Raw genomic sequence first — 16,804 nt, 5'->3', positions numbered from 1 at the left:
CATCACTGACAAATACTGTCTTCAGTGCTTCCCAAAACCAGGTGCTGAAGTACGTTCTATCTAGACAATACTATTTGAAAATAGTGCCTAAAACATCTTGTTTTGATTCAGAGTGTTTTGCCACCCCTACACTCAGCAGCATTTCATCCAAAACAATCTTGATGCACTAAAATGCAATCATCGGGACTGCAGTCTGCTAACTGAAACATGAAAAGTAAAACAAATCAGGGTAGATATAATTCACAAATCAGGTGGACCTGTATTTTGTGTTATCTTGCGGTGGCAGAACCATTTGTCATTAATCCTTTAACATATTATTATCGGGTCTAAATTTCCGTAGCTTACAAAGATGGAATAAATAAATGTTGATCTATTCATAGCTGGATGTACCTGTGGGCATTTCAATTGTGTTTGCTGGATGTACAGTAAAACACACACACGGATCAGGAAGGCCAAGGAAATATATTGAGTTTACTGGATTGATGAAGTATGTTATTGCAACTTTATTCTGAATTAATGCTGTCCACTGTTCTATTCTTTTACATACATCCTTTCAGGTTATCACTGTTATCCTGAACCATGCCATTTTATATTCTTTTACATACAGCCTTTCAGGTTATCACTGTTGTCCCGACTACCTTATAGAGGGTGGTATTTTGCCGTAGAAGTGCAGAGAGGTAGTTGTTTCATTTGTAAAAGTATTAAAAAAAGTCAAAAGTTGTTTCTTATGTAAAACTGAAATATATGAAAACACATATTACATATTCTTGCGAGAGCTACTACATAATTACGTATCATCAAGCTTCTAAATTAGTTTGCCATTTTCCATCTTCCCAATGATTGATAAGATAGCAAATCATCAGTTCTTATTGAATATTAACAATTTTCAGTGCATTTACTCATCATCTAGAGTAAACTGCTTTTGAGACTATATAACATGAATGAGTCCAGGATAGTATTGATCTCACCTTAGCCTGATAATTGATAATTTTATGATTGTGTAAAAAGTGAATGGTAGACAGATTACCAAAATGAAAACTTAAACCTGAAGTTTTTTTTGTGTTGTCACATCAACATGAAGTTCTGGGAGTGTGAAAAAGTTCTGTTTTCGGCCCTATTATCGTACCCGAAGTTTTGTTGTGTTGTCACATTATGACCAAGGGGTTCCCAGCTCACAGTCAACCAACAAGATATTGATGAGAGGGCAACAAGGTATGCCACCCAAGAAGAAGCTATATTTCGTTCAGCAGTAGACCCACTAAGGAAGAATAATAACTTCCAATTGCACAACAAGATGGAGATATCTGAACTCTGAACCCAGTCAGGAATCAGGAAATCCTGGTTGCAATATCAATACAAAAACATGGGAGAAGTCAGTTGCAACCAGCAACATGCAAAAGAGCCAGCCAGCAGTCCTACGGCCAGCAACACTTCAAAGAAAGACCATCATTATACTCATGCCAGCAATATCGGTGAAGCAGTACCTCAAACACTTTACATCTTCGGAAAAACAAGAAAAATGTTGTGGTGCGTGCCAAAATATTCTAGCTATACTTTGTATATAAAATTAACTTGAGATTGAATTTATAACTGAGTTTAGGGAATACATCCTTAGCTTTCTACTTGTACTTGATTAGGAGCAGTTTAGGGAATGTCATGTCGAGAAGTTAGTAGAATACATGCTGTGTGAGTTTCCTTTTGGTTATCTGATGGATGACACATACTCTCTCGCCACTAGAGAGCATACATCCGGCACAGTGCCATATGCAACTAGATCGGCTTCCCCTGTTTGCCTTTCCATCTATTGCCAGTTTCTGGGGCCCGTACTGAATATGGTTCTACACGATTTCGAAGTAAATGTTTTACTCTTTCAATATACCATGGCAAACTCATCAAGGCAATGTTGCTAAGGATGTAGTCAGCTATTAGCAATGAACAGTGTGTATTTTAAAGTTGCACCTGGTATTGTTGGTATTACATGAAAACAATAATGCATTGTCCCATTCCTTGATTATTATAGCCCTTTTCTTTGCGAATATTAACAAAGTTTGTGGGTCTCGAATTGCAGAACTACAAGAACCTGTCTTGCTAAGGCCTGGGCAACTAGGTCTTGATATGATGGTACAATAAATTGTTGTAGGGTTACAGTCAGCGGCACCGTGTATCAGTGGTAAACTAAATGTGCAACCTATTGGTGTTTAGGGCTTCATAGCACGATCCACATGCCCTCCATTGCCTCAGCTTTTGCAGGAAACTTAAGGAGTTAGCAACGATATCATCATCTATTTACACCCTTTTTCTTGGTTTCCATGATCATCCTCTTTTGGAGCGATCAAGGAATCGCTGCCTAAAAAAATTAGCATCCGCATCACTGGCCTGCCAACGGATTTTGTGTACCCTTATGTATGTTTGACATAGAAGGCTAGGATCCAGGGTTGTCTCCGGATATTTATGAATATCAAAGTGTTGTTTAGACTAATCAGCAAAGAAATATTCATTCAATTATACATATGTTTGCAGCATTTACGTTTTGTGAGACAATAATATATCTAAAATGAGAGGTTGTTGAGTTGACAGCTATAACGGTTTAGAACGCAGGTGTGATACTTACTTCGGAAAAGTAACAAAAGAACTAGAACTTGGAACAACACAGATGCACAACAATGTTGTCTTATTATTATGTTTGGTATTATCATATTGTACTACATTATGATATTCGTGATTTGTTTTAAAATTTCATAGTGAGTTGTGAATTATATATGTCTACTGAAAATTAAAAAAAAAATGAAGACCCGTAGCAACGCACGGGCATTTGTACTAGTCTTTATAGAAGGCAGAAGAATTAGTACAAGACGACTGCAACTCGCTGCAAACAACGAGCGCAGAACGAACTCACTCCACACCGGCTAGTCCGAAGACAGCCAACACCGAAGCTACAACTACAACACAAAGAACCTATCCAAAGATGATCATCAAAGCCACGTCTCGCTCCACACCGGACCCATCCGAGGATCAACACCTGCAAGAGAACTCTCCTTGTCAACGCACCATCAAAGGAGAAGATGGCGGGACTTGGTCGGCTCCGAGAAAGGCGTCGTCTTGGACTCTCCGACGGCGTCGTACATAGTGCCCTGGAAGATCAACCTTGGACAATGACGGACACCGGAGGAACGCAAAGGGAAAACAGCAAGCCGTGTCTCCAACCGCAATGCTCCCAACAGAGGAACGACATCAAAATGCCGCCAATGCGCCGGTTCCACTCTAAACCTAGGCTTTCGCCCGGAGACACCACCAAACCAATGCGGGAGCGGGGGAGTGCCGGTACACCTCAACGACGCCTCCAAGGAGGGAAACGACGCCCACGGGCGCCGTCGCCGCCGGCACCGACAAAGCGGGCTAGACTTTCGTCCGTAATGTCGCACACCGCCCACGCTACCCGCCGGATTGGGGCCGCTGATCCTGTTGAACACACCGCCGCCGCCACAGCACTTGTCATCGCAGCCATAGCCTGGTGCACCACCAGCTCCCGGCACGGCAGAACCGCTCCCAGCTCCCAGCTCCACCTCCTGCCTAAACGGCAAACAACAGCAGCAGCAGGACACCACCAACCCTCCAGGCAGCAGGATCAGGTCGCCGTCGCGCCGTACAAGCCCACAGCAACCCGGCCCAAAACCCAGATCAGGCCCAAGAAGGACCCAGATCCGGGCCCTGCGCCTCCACACCGTCTTCCTCGTCGGCACCATCAGGGGAGCGAGGGCGCGCATCCTCCTCCTTGGCCGCCGGCCGGCCTCCGCTACGCCAGGACCTCCCCTGGCCGCACTCCACGCCGCCGCCGCCACCAAGCTCCTTGACCCGCGTCACCGCCCCCGTCCAGCGCCGAAGCTCCACCGCACGCCCGCCGCCACTGCGTCCGCCGCCGAGGTCCACCACTCCTCCGCGTCTTCCCGCCGTAGCCGGAGCAACTCCGACTCCACGCACGCCACCCGCGCCGCCCTGGAGACGTCCCCCCCGCGCGCGAGGAGCCTGTCGGGGCGCGCCGACCCCCACCCGCCGCCTTCGACGGCCGGGCGTGGCCGGCACCGCCGCCGGAGGCGGCGGCAGCGGCCAGGGAGAGAGGATTTGGGGGCCTTTTGTTTTAGGGTTTGGGTGCCTCCGGAGCCGCTCGCGCGAGCGGCCCAGGAGGAAAAAGTATCCCCCGTATAGTTTTTCTTTTAAAACCTAACATTTTTACAGAAATTTGTATGTTCTAGAAATTGGTTCAAAATTTCTGTCTACAAATTTTAAAAATGTTTGATTTTAAATTCGTTCAAAATTTGGAAATCGTCCGTAATTCAAAAATTGTTCAAAACTAAAAATTTGTTTAAATTATGAATTCGCTTAAATTTAAAAATCATTCGAAATTTAAAATCTAATCAAATTTCAAAATTCTTCCATAATTTGGAAATTCGTTCAAAATTTAAAAATTTGTTCAAATTTCGAAATTCGTTCAAATTTTAAAAATTTTGAAAATTTAAAATTTGTTCAAATTTCAAAATTCATTTAAATTTGATTTTTTTAAATTTCGAGATTCGTTCAAATTCTTTTTTAAACATAAAGATAAAAGAGAGAACAAAAAAACAAAAAAGAAAACAAGCAAACAAAAAACAGAAAAAAAGAAAAGGACAAAAAACAGGGAAAAATCACCTAACCGGGCCGGCCCACACCGCACACGGGGTGTGCGGCGCAGTGCAGGTGCCGATCTGGTTGGCATATAGGAATCCCCGTTTACTAGGCTGCCTGTAATGTTATGTTCTTTTTAAGGTATTTCAGTGCATTATTGATGTTTCTTATGTTTTCTGAACAATTATATAATAAAAATAATCTCCGTACAAATATGATAAAAGTATGTTATTATTCTAGAAAAACTTGAACCAACAAGATTTTTTGTTTAGGATTTAATATATTTTGAATGTTGTATTGTAAATTTAAACATTGAATATGTTGTTCCTTAAATGATTTAATGTTGATGTTTATTTTGATAGTGTCATGACTGCAAAATAATACTCACCAACGTTGTAATAATTTTGCTTGTCAACCCACTAATGTTGTTCAAATTTTGTGTCGTTTCTGCCGAACGGTGTTTTGACATAGAATATGAATTTTATGTTTACGGCATGTTCTGTTTTATACGCATGAAATTTACTTATGAATGTCCACGTACAAATTTGTACAATTTCATCTTCCGCTTCGCATCGCTATGATATTGTCGAACATCTGACAAGAAGTAACTTCCCAAAATGGAAGAATGCCATGGAATTAGTTTTGGTTTTCAATAACTTTGATTATGCATCAAGGGAGAAGCCCACTGCTGGCCTGGAGGAGTTGGAGCTGCTCGGCCGCCCTCTTCCGCTCCTCCGCGGCCACGACATCCCTCTTCCATTGATTTAGCGCCCTGCTCCGCGGTGAGCTCGGACCTCACCTAGCACGCTTCTTGTTCTCCACTTTCCTGTGCTCCATGGTGAGCTCGGACCTCACCTTCTCCATCGATGCCATGGGTTGTGCGACCTCCTCATCAATAGGAGCGACAATGACATCGACCTCGGCCTCGTCTTCGAAGGTGGCGACGGCGGTGGCTTCATCGGCTATCCTCTAGGTTTGGGACTAGAGTGGAGTGGTTGTGGTTTGGAATGCAGAATGCATGCCAGGCGAGGACAAACCAGACCCGGATTTCGGCTGGCTTTGGGTCATCCCGGATGCCGCGGTCATCCGTTTTTGGGATGCGTCCGTGCGTTGGGCCGCCTTTGTCCGGTTGGAGATGACCGGACAAAAACGTGGCCCAACGCGCGGACGCATTCCAAAAACGGATGGTCGCGGCGTTCGGGACGACCCAAAGCCGGCCCAAATCTGGACCAAGTTTGCGTGGTTGCGGACGCCGATTGCTGGCCTCTCACGTCCTCCCTTGTCCTCCCCTGGTCCTCCCGTCTGCCTCCCAAAACACAGCCCCCTCGCAGACAACTTCCCCCCGCTCCGCCGGCACCCCACGACCGGCGATTTGCGACCGCTGTCAACGCCGACCGCCAATCTCAAGACGCCGACAAGCGGTGCGGCAACGTCGGACGCGGCCCGGCGCTATCGCCTGTGCTTTCGCAGCCTCGGTGCAGTTTCAAAGGATGATGCCGACGAAGTTGTTGTCCTCTCGCCGCCGCGAATCCTCCCGCCGTCATCATCTTCGCCGTTGCTGGCAGAGGTGAGCTCTCGTGCACCGTGCTTCCAGGCCGCAAGTCGGTCGGGACGGCCACTGCTTGCAGGTCCCTACGGAGGCATTGGATTTCCCCCCGCCCGCGAGGTGTTCAATGAAATGGGTCAACTAATTTGTCCCATTTCACCTGTAGATCATGGTGGACAGCGGTGACGAGTTATTCTACAAGAACTTCATCGACACGTCCTCAGACGACGAGTCCGAGGACGACTTTCTCACGGAGGTTGTGTTGCTTATACACGAGCACAATGTCGTGCAGATCCCTGTGTAGCGGGGGTCCTTGCCGGAGCGCGCGCTGTCCTTGGACCGCAAAACAGAACGCGGCCACGGCATGCTCTTCAACATTACTTCCACTACAACAAGGCATTGTTCACGTCGTGGTTGTTTCGCCGCCATTTGTGGATGTTCAGAATGTTGTTCAACCGGATAATGGATGGCGTTAAGGTCTACGACGACTACTTCATCGTCAAACAGGATGCAGTTGGCAAGGTAGGCCTGTCTGTTGGAGATATGCCCAAGAGGCAATAATAAAAGTAGTTATTATATATCTTTATGTTTATGATAAATGTTTATATACCATGCTATAATTGTATTAACCGAAACATTGATACATGTGTGATATGTAAACAACAAAGAGTCCCTAGTAAGCCTCTTAACTAGCTTGTTGATTAATAGATGATTAGTTTCATAATCATGAACATTGGATGTTATTAATAACAAGATTATATCATTATATGAATGATGTAATGGACACACCCAATTAAACGTAGCATAAGATCACGTCATTAAGTTATTTGCTATAAGCTTTCGATACATAGTTACCTAGTCCTTATGACCATGAGATCATGTAAATCACTTATACCGGAAAGGTACTTTGATTACATCAAACGCCACTGCGTAAATGGGTGGTTATAAAGGTGGGATTAAGTATCCGGAAAGTATGAGTTGAGGCATATGGATCAACAGTGGGATTTGTCCATCCCGATGACGGATAGATATACTCTGGGCCCTCTCGGTGGAATGTCGTCTAATGTCTTGCAAGCATATGAATAAGTTCATAAGAGACCACATACCACGGTACGAGTAAAGAGTACTTGTCAGGAGACGAGGTTGAACAAGGTATAGTGTGATACCGATGATCAAACCTCGGACAAGTAAAATATCGCGTGACAAAAGGAATTGGTATCATATGTGTATGGTTCATTCGATCACTAAAGTCATCGTTGAATATGTGGGAGCCATTATGGATCTCCAGATCCCGCTATTGGTTATTGGTCAGAGTGAGTACTCAACCATGTCCGCATAGTTCGCGAACCGTAGGGTGACACACTTAAAGTTGGATGTTGAAATGGTAGAACTTGAATATGGAATGGAGTTCAAATATTTGTTCGGAGTCCCGGATAAGATCCCGGACATCACGAGGAGTTCCGAATGGTCCGGAGAATAAGATTCATATATAGGATGTCATTTTATGTGTTTGAAAATGATTCGGAAGGTTCTATGGAAGGTTCTAGAAGGTTCTAGAAAAGTCCGGAAGAAACCACCAAGGAAGGTGGAGTCCCGGAGGGACTCCACCTCCATGGCCGGCCAACCCTAGAAGGAGAGGAGTCCCAAGTGGACTCCCCCTATGGGGCCGGCCACCCCCCCACATGGAAGGGGGAAATCCCACCTCAAGTGGGATTCCCACCTTAGGTAGGTTTCCCTATCACATGGAAAGTTTTGGGTTCGGGTCTTATTCGGAGACTTGTAGTCCAACACTTGGGGCTTCCACCTATATAATGAGGGGCCAAGGGGAGGGGGCCGGCCACCCCAAGACCACAACCTGGCCGCCCCCCTTGAGTGGCCGGCCACCCCCTCCCAAACCCTAGCCGCCCCTTCTCCTCCATAGCTCCCGCGTGCTTTAGCGAAGCTCCGCCGGAGTTCTCCACCGCCACCGACACCACGCCGTCGTCGCTGTCGGATTCAAGAGGAGCTACTACTTCCGCTGCCCGCTGGAACGGGGAGGTGGACGTCGTCTTCATCAACAACCGAACGTGTGACCGAGTACGGAGGTGCTGCCCGTTCGTGGCGCCGTGATCAAGATCTTCTACGCGCTTTTGCAAGCGGCAAGTGATCGTCTACCGCAGCAACAAGAGCCTCATCTTGTAGGCTTTGGAATCTCTTCAAGGGTGAGACTCGATAATCCCCTCGTTGCTACCGTCTTCTAGATTGCATCTTGGCTTGGATTGCGTGTTCGCGGTAGGAAATTTTTTGTTTTCTATGCTACGTTATCCAACAGTGGTATCAGAGCCGTGTCTATGCATAGATGGTTGCACGAGTAGAACACAATGGTTTTGTGGGCGTTGATGCTTATGTTGTCTTTAGCTTGAGTACTTTGCATCTTTGTGGCATAGTGGGATGAAGCGGCTCGGGCTAACTTTACATGACCGCGTTCATGAGATTTGCTCCACGCTTGACATGCAACTTGTATTGCATAAGTGGCTTTGCGGGTGTCTTTCTCTCCTACTATAGTGAAGATTCAATTTACTCTTCTATTGACAACACTAGTATCACCGTTGTGGTTCATGTTCGTAGGTAGATTAGATCTCACTCGAAAACCCTAAACCACGTAAAATATGCAAACCAAATTAGAGAACGTCTAACTTGTTTTCGCAGGGTTTGGTGATGTGATATGGCCATAATGTGATGATGACTATGTATGAGATGATCATTATTGTATTGTGGCAACCGGCAGGAGCCTTATGGTTGTCTTTAAATTTCATGTTGAGTAGTATTTCAAAGAAGTTGTAATAGTTGCTACATGGGAGAACAATCATGAAGAAGGCGCCATTGACCTTGACGCTACGCCGACGATGATGGAGATCATGCCCGTTGATGATGGAGATCATGTCCGTGCTTTGGAGATGAAGATCAAAGGCGCAAAGACAAAAGGGCCATATCATATCACATATGATCGAACTGCATGTGATGTTAATCCTTTTATGCATCTTATTTTGCTTAGATCGCGACGGTAGCATTATAAGATGATCCCTCTCACTAAAATTTCAAGATAATAAAGTGTTCATCCTTAGTAGCACCGTTTCCAAGACTTGTCGTTTCGAAGCATCTCGTGATGATCGGGTGTGATAAAATCAACAAGTGCATACAACGGGTGCAAGTCAGTTTTGCACATGCGGATACTAAGGTGGCCTTGACGATCCTAGCATGTACAGACATGGTCTCGGAACACGTGGTACCGAAAGGTAGAGCATGAATCATATAATCGATATGATGAACACTTTGAGTGTTCGCCATTGAAATTACATCTTGTCTCGTGATGATCGGACTTAGGTGTGATGGATTTGGTTCGTGTAATCACTAAGACAATGCGAGGGATATTGTTTTGAGTGGGAGTTCACCTAGTTTTTAATTTTGTTAAATTAAAATTTGAACTCAATTTGTCATAAACATTAGTCTAAACTATTGCAAATATGTTGTAGATATGGCGTCCCCAATCAATTTTAACCGAGTTCCTAGAGAAAGAAAAGCTTAAGGGCAACGGTAGCAACTTCACCGACTGGTTCCGTCATGTGAGGATCTTCCTCAATGGCGGAAACCTGCAATATGTGCTTGATGCACCGCTAGGTGACCCTCCCACTACTAGGGAAAAGCCTATAGGTGGAGGCAAGTGGTGCCGGCGCACCACCTTGGACATGCGCCGGTGGAAAGGATTGCCGGCGCACCACATCTCAGACGCGCCGGCGATGAAGGGCTACTCCCGGCGCACCTCGGGTGAGGGCTCGCCGGCGCTATTTCCTGGCATGGCCCCGGCCGGTTCGGGCCAGGCCCGGGAATCATTGCCGGCGCACCGGCCCGGTGGTGCGCGGTGGAGAAGTTGCTATTGCCGGCGCACCCTTGGGCCGGTGCGCCGGCTAATGATTCTTGGGCACGGCCCGGGGTGATATAGCCGAAAGGGGCATATGTTGCCGGCGCACCATGGTCCAGGTGCGCCGGCAATAACTCTGGGAGTTATTTCAGCCACCAACCAGCACACTCACTCACACACTCACTACACTCCACTTCTCCACACAAACCCGAGCCTTCTCCCAACCCAGCTCATTTTTGCCCATTTCTATCCCCAATTTCACCAATTTGACCAAACAAAATCATATTTTTTGAGCAAATCTTCCCTTCCTACATGCATCTCCCACATCCCCCTATGTAGATCTAGATCTACTATCCCGCATTGACCGCTCAATCTAGATCTAGATCTAGAAAGTCGGCTTCCATACGCCATTATCGCGGCGCGTCGTCTCGATCTTATCGACGAATATATCAAACAAATAGGTGATTAATGAACAAATTAAGGAATGTATCAATGTATGTTGGACATTTGAAGAAAAGCTCTCGTGTGTGGCATATATATATGTTGTGCTTGTGCTTGTGTGTGTGTTGGCGTTGAAAATGAGTTGCCAACGTTGCGCCGAAATGTTGATTCTTCAAGTTTCCGTTTCGGCACATTTACGGCGCTCCTATGTCCTACCGTGTAGGAAGGTCATGCCGAAATTTTCCGTGAAAACTACCGACGGATGCATGGTTCTAATGAATTATGTAATCTTACCATGCGAGGCGAGAATGGTTATCGAGATGAGTGAAAGCATCGTGATGAGATATACTGAAACACGCGATCATCGACATGTATGAAAATAAACGCACGGAGGTATTGTGTACTGTGCCGGAGATGCAAACGAGGGAAATGGTTTGACCCGTATTCGGGAAAATTGCAGGGGCACCTGCTCACTAATGGTTTCATGCATGGACACACTCAATGGATGAGCGATGATGGCGCGGAGGTCAATGGGGCGACGGCGGCAGGTGGTAATAATGGCCGGCAAGAAGGAGGGCATCATGACATTGATGACGATGAAGAGTTTGTCGCAGAAGACGATAACCTTGACGACGATAATAACCTTGACGATGACAATAACCTTGACGACGACGAAGAGGTGCCGCTAGCTTCGGTCGTGCGGGACCCTCATCTTCAAGATCTCGCTTCTCGAAAAGACGAAGGGCGCCAAGCGGAAATCAAAGCTTGAGCAAGCTGGAGATAGACTCGAATACTCCGTTGTACGACTCAGGTCGCGGGTTGGGGGAGTCTCGCTTGAGAGTAGCTCTCGATGTGCTGCAGATGAAGGCGAAACACGGATGGACGGACACAAGCGTCGACGACATCCTGGAATACGTGAAAGATCTCCTTCTGCCGGGAACACGTGTCCGGTAGTGTAGCCGAGGCCAAGAGAATCACGTGCCCTCTCGACTTACCCCACGAAAAGTATCACGCCTGCATCAACGACCGTATCATGTATCGCAAGGAGCACGTGGACAAGACCAAATGTCCTGTGTGTGACGCTGAACGGTACAAGAAAGGGAAGAAGAAAGCTCCTCGGAAAGTTGTGTGGTACTTCCCGCTCGCCCCCGCTGCAACGGTTCTACGCGGACCGCAAGGAAGCAAAGCTCATGCGCGCGGCACGCTGAAAGAAAGGAGGCGGTGTTGAATGATGAAGATCGGATTGAGCACCCGAGTCTTGACACACCCTTCGGATGCAAGCGGTGGAAAGCATTAGACAATGAATTCGGAAGTTTTGGGGCGGAACCTGAAACATCGAGGTTGGGTGCGAGCACGGACGGATTCAATCCGTTCGGAAACCGAGCAGCACACATAGCACATGGCCCGTGTTTGTATGGATCTACAACCTCCCGCCACTGGCTGTGCATGAAGAGGAAGTACATACGGATGAGTATGCTAATTCAAGGGCCGACACGGCCAGGAAACGATATCAACATGTATCTCGAACTATTAAAGGAGGAGCTTGAAACGTTGTGGGCGGAGGAAGGGGTAGATACATGGGACGCCGTCGCGGAAGAATATTTCCCTTTGAGAGCCGCGTTGATCACGACGGTGCAGGACTACCTCGGATACGGTTACATTTCGTGCCGGGTGTGCCATGGACACAAGGCATGTGTCGAGTGCATGGAAGAGACGATGTTTTTGCAGCTTGGTAAGGATCCCGGCTCTTCGAAAACAGTTTACATGGGGCATCGAAGGTGGCTACAGAAGACCGACCCGTGGAGAAAGCGTGGAGATGCGTTCGATGGTACAAATGAACCCCGAGGACCTCCACGGAAGAAGAGCGGCGAAGATGATACGTTGCTCGAAAGGTTGGAAGGAGTGCCCTCCGCCGGGAAAGATACGTCAAAAGCATGGAGAGAAGAAGAAGAAAAAGGCAACGGTGACGACGCCGCTCATTGGTGTATGGAAAAGGAGGTGCGTGTTTTGGGACTTGCCGTACTGGAAAATTCTCGATACACCTCACTGCCTTGATGTCATGCATATTACAAAGAACGTGTGCGAGAGCTTGCTTGGCACTCTTCTCAACATGCCGGACCAGACCAAAGATGGGCCGAAAGCAAGACACGACCTGAAAGTTTTGGGCATCAGGGAAGAGCTTCAGATCCCGGCGGCCCAAGAGGGACGATCGGAGGAGGAGGCGGACGGCGGTCAGAAGCGCAAAAGGATTAAGCAGCCAGACTATTACTTGTCCCCCCTCCTGCTTCACTTTTAGTCCGGCCGAGGTCGATCAATTTTTCAATTGCCTTCTAGGAGTCAGAGTGCCCTTCGGTTACTCAGGGCTAATAAGCGAGATACATGGACCCCAAGAAACGAAACTTCAGCGGCATGAAGTCTCATGAGCTATCACGTGATGATGACGCGGATTCTTCCGGTTGCAATCCGAGGTATAATGGATGACCATGTCCGTGCAACGCGGTCAGGCTCTCGTAACTTCTTCGACGTCATAACTCGGAAGTCGATAAGCGTGAAGAAACTCGCAAGGCTCCGGGAAGAGATCGTGGTGATCCTATGTGAGCTTGAGATGTACTTCCCGCTGCATTCTTTGACGTGATGGTCCATCTGTTGGTCCATATCATGGATGATATCGTCGGTCTAGGGCCGGCATTCTTACACAACATGATGCCGTTTGAAAGAATGAATGGGGTCATTAAAGGATACGTTCGTAACAGGTCACATCCGGATGGAAGCATCGTACGAGGCTGGCTCACCGAAGAGTGCATCTCTTTTACGCACGAATTATCTAGACATCGAGGACCCTGTTGGTTTGCCTCAAAACAAGCACCTCCGCAGGTTCGAGGGAGTAGGCCACAAAAATGGAAGGAAGAGAACTGCACGTGCACATGTACGGTCGGACTTCCGACTTTGACGGGGCCAACTTAGTAGCGCTACAACACATTGACTTGATCGATCCTTGGTTGAAGAGCACAAAACCATGATAGAGAACAGTGGCAAGCCGATGATGACGGAAGAAGAAATATACGGAGAGCACAACTCCTCTTTCGCGTCGCTGGTTCAAAGGCCACATTGATGCTAATCCCCCACCAATGGATTCCGACAAGGATAAACTAGTATTGGCCTTGTCACATGGCCCGCGCCCAACCTCATGACTTACCAAGCGTACGATATCAACGGGTACACATTCTACACGGAAGAAAAAGACAAGAACGGTGCTTACCAGAACTCGGGGGTAACGATGGATTCTGGACGGGTGACGTAAAGACTAGATACTACGGAAGAATCGAGGAAATGCTGGGAGCTTAGCTACGCTGGGGAGAAAGTGCCGATGTTCCGTATCGGATGGGCTAAGAACGTCACAAAAGAAGACCGGTATTTCACCACCATGTTTCTACCGAAGCCAACAAATCAAAGTCCACGAACGCCACCGCGCAGAATGAGCCATGGGTACCGGCGGAACACGTGCACCAATGCTTCTTCATAACCGACCCATCCGAGCCTAGCCGTGTTATCGTGAGGAGAGGCAAGAGGACCATCGTCGGAATGGATGGAGTCGCCAACGAGGAAGACTTCGAAGGACAAGTCGGAGACCCAATGATGGAAGAATCCGAGGATGAAGACACAACATACACCACAAGAAGAAGCAGGACCACGCTACGAGGTCAGGTCGACCCTTCAAAAGAAGAAGTCACGACACGGGGCTAAATTATTCAACGACGAGCAAGAAAAGCAAGAAGAAAGCGAAACACTCTTCTCAATCGATGATGTAAAACTTTATTTGCAATCTATAACTCATATTTTGTGTAATTCATAACTACTCATATGGTCATGTCCAATACTTTATGTATGACTAGTTAATATTGTGTTGGTCAATATTTTGTGTATGTATATATAACTCATTTTTTTTGTAATGCCTAATTAAGATTTTGAAATTGTTTTTGCATATATAACTCATGCATATTTCTTGGCTATTATCTTGAAAAGATAAGAACATAAATATAATAGAAAAGGCCGAGAAAAGAAATAAAGAAAAACAAAAGAAAATATGAGTTGGGGAGGTCATTGCATGTGATCCGGGCCAAGTCCCGGGTATACACGGGGTACACTTATTGCCGGCGCACCGGGGCTTTGGTTCGCCGGGGTCCACCTGTCCCCGGCGCACCAAAGCCCCGGTGCGCCGGCAATAAGTGTACCCGTGTATACTTGGGACTTAACCGCACGCGAGACTAGCTTTCTCCCTCCCCATTCCCAATTCATCGACGACAAACCCTAACCGCCACCGTGAGCGCCGCCGTGAGCTTCATCTGCCCGCCACGCCGTCCTCGACCGTTCGCCACCATCCCCCTCCACCAGCCCCCACCACCTGCCCCACGCACACGCCGCCGCCACCGTTGGAGTAGGGGACGTCGGAGGAGGACCACGCTGCCGTCGCCGTCGGAGGAGGACCACGCTGCCGCCGCCGTTGGAGGAGGAACACTCTGTCGCCGCCGTTGGAGGAGGACCACACTGCCGCCACCGTGAGCTTCCCTCTCCCTTCCCTCTCCCCTCCCCCTTCCCTGAAATTGGTTCAAATTGCTTCCGGTTGCTATGAAATTGGTTCAAATTGATGCTCGATCCCCTCCTGTACCCTGCATTGCTATGAAATTGATGATTTAGGGTTCATTTAAATGCTTGCGGTATGCTCGATCCCCTCTGTTACTGTCCATCAATTCTCTCGGTTTATGAAAAATTGATGATTTTGGGTTCATACATATTTCAATGTTAAGCTTTTTGCAACACCGATAAGATTGTGTATTGAATCTGTGCCATGCATACAACCGATCATGCAAGATTCTAATTGAGAAGATTGTGTATTAAATGTTTTGTTTCTAGTTTTCCCAAATTGAGCAGTAGCAGTACAAGAAATAGGTTCATTCTCTGGTTCATTTAAAAAAATGATGAAATGGGTTCATTTAGTTAAATTAGTTTTGTTGCAGTAGCAAGGCTAAATTAGTTTTCTTGCAGTAGCTAGGTTCATTTAGTTCATAAAAAGAACAAGTGTTCTCTGGTTTGAAAAAACAAAAGAAAATGAATTTGTTATCTGGTTTGAAATTTAGTTCATTTAGCAAGGCTCCTATTGTTTTATATATTGATCAAAATAAAAATGACCCCAGGCGGAGAGCTTCACTATGAGGATTACAATGTAAAATGCTACTGGTGGTATTTAGTTCATTAGGTGGAGTTCTCTGGTTTAAATTTTAAATGAACCATATTGCAATTTCCTTGTACAAATACTGGGCCAGATTTGATGTTAACTGTATACATATATTCATGCATGCTCACTGGTTGTAAATAAATTTTAGCAAATTTTACTTGATGGATTCTTGTGAGCTTTAGATTATGGTTATTTAGTTCATAAATGATTTGTGCTGATGGTTTACATGAAAATGGGCACTAGGCGAGTATGTTGGTTCTTCATTAAATGAAAATGAAAATGAAAATGAAAATGGGTTTGCTAGCTAAATTGGTTTAGTTAAATCTTGAACATGTTCTCAAGAATTTGGGTGGTATGTCCTCATCATTTTTTTGGTCACTCGCTTAAAGAGCATGGCTGTTCGATGTGTTTTTGTTCATTGGTTGGTCGGTTTGATTTTTCTTATGGATCTGGTTCATTTAAATGCCTACTGCCAAGAATTGGTTGATATATAAAATTCATTGGTTGATATATAAAATGAAAAAATGATCTGGTTCATTTAAATGCCTACTTGCCAAGAACGCCAAGCATCAAATGCCACCGAGTAGCAAGTGTTAGGGTTAGGCATGCCTCACATTTATTATCTGGTTTAATAATGCTTAATGAAAAAATGTGCTATTCTCTGGTTTGAAAAAAGAGCAAGTGCTATTCTCTGGTTTGAAAAAATGTGCTATATCAATGGATGCTGTCAAGTGTTCACTAGCAGTAGGTTTACTTAATTTAAAAAGAACAAGTGCTAGCAGTAGGTTTAGTTCATAAAAAGAACAAGTGCTATTCTCGGGTTTGAAAAAAGAAAAGAAAATGAATTTGTTCTCTCGGTTTGAAATTTAGTTCATTTTTCACATCAGGAATATAACTACTTTCGATAATCCACAAATGAGAAATGACACTAAACCAATTTTAATTATGTAGCCGAGAGAGTAGCATGGTGTTGATGTAAAATGGTTAAGGTGTAAAATGCTAAAGATGGTTTGAATTCTGGTTTTTA

The sequence above is a fragment of the Lolium rigidum genome, chromosome 1, assembly GCF_022539505.1.
Source record: "Lolium rigidum isolate FL_2022 chromosome 1, APGP_CSIRO_Lrig_0.1, whole genome shotgun sequence".
In the NCBI taxonomy this organism is placed as follows: domain Eukaryota; kingdom Viridiplantae; phylum Streptophyta; class Magnoliopsida; order Poales; family Poaceae; genus Lolium; species Lolium rigidum.
The sequence above is the reverse complement of the archived record's forward strand: the minus strand, read 5'-3'. Positions refer to the sequence as shown.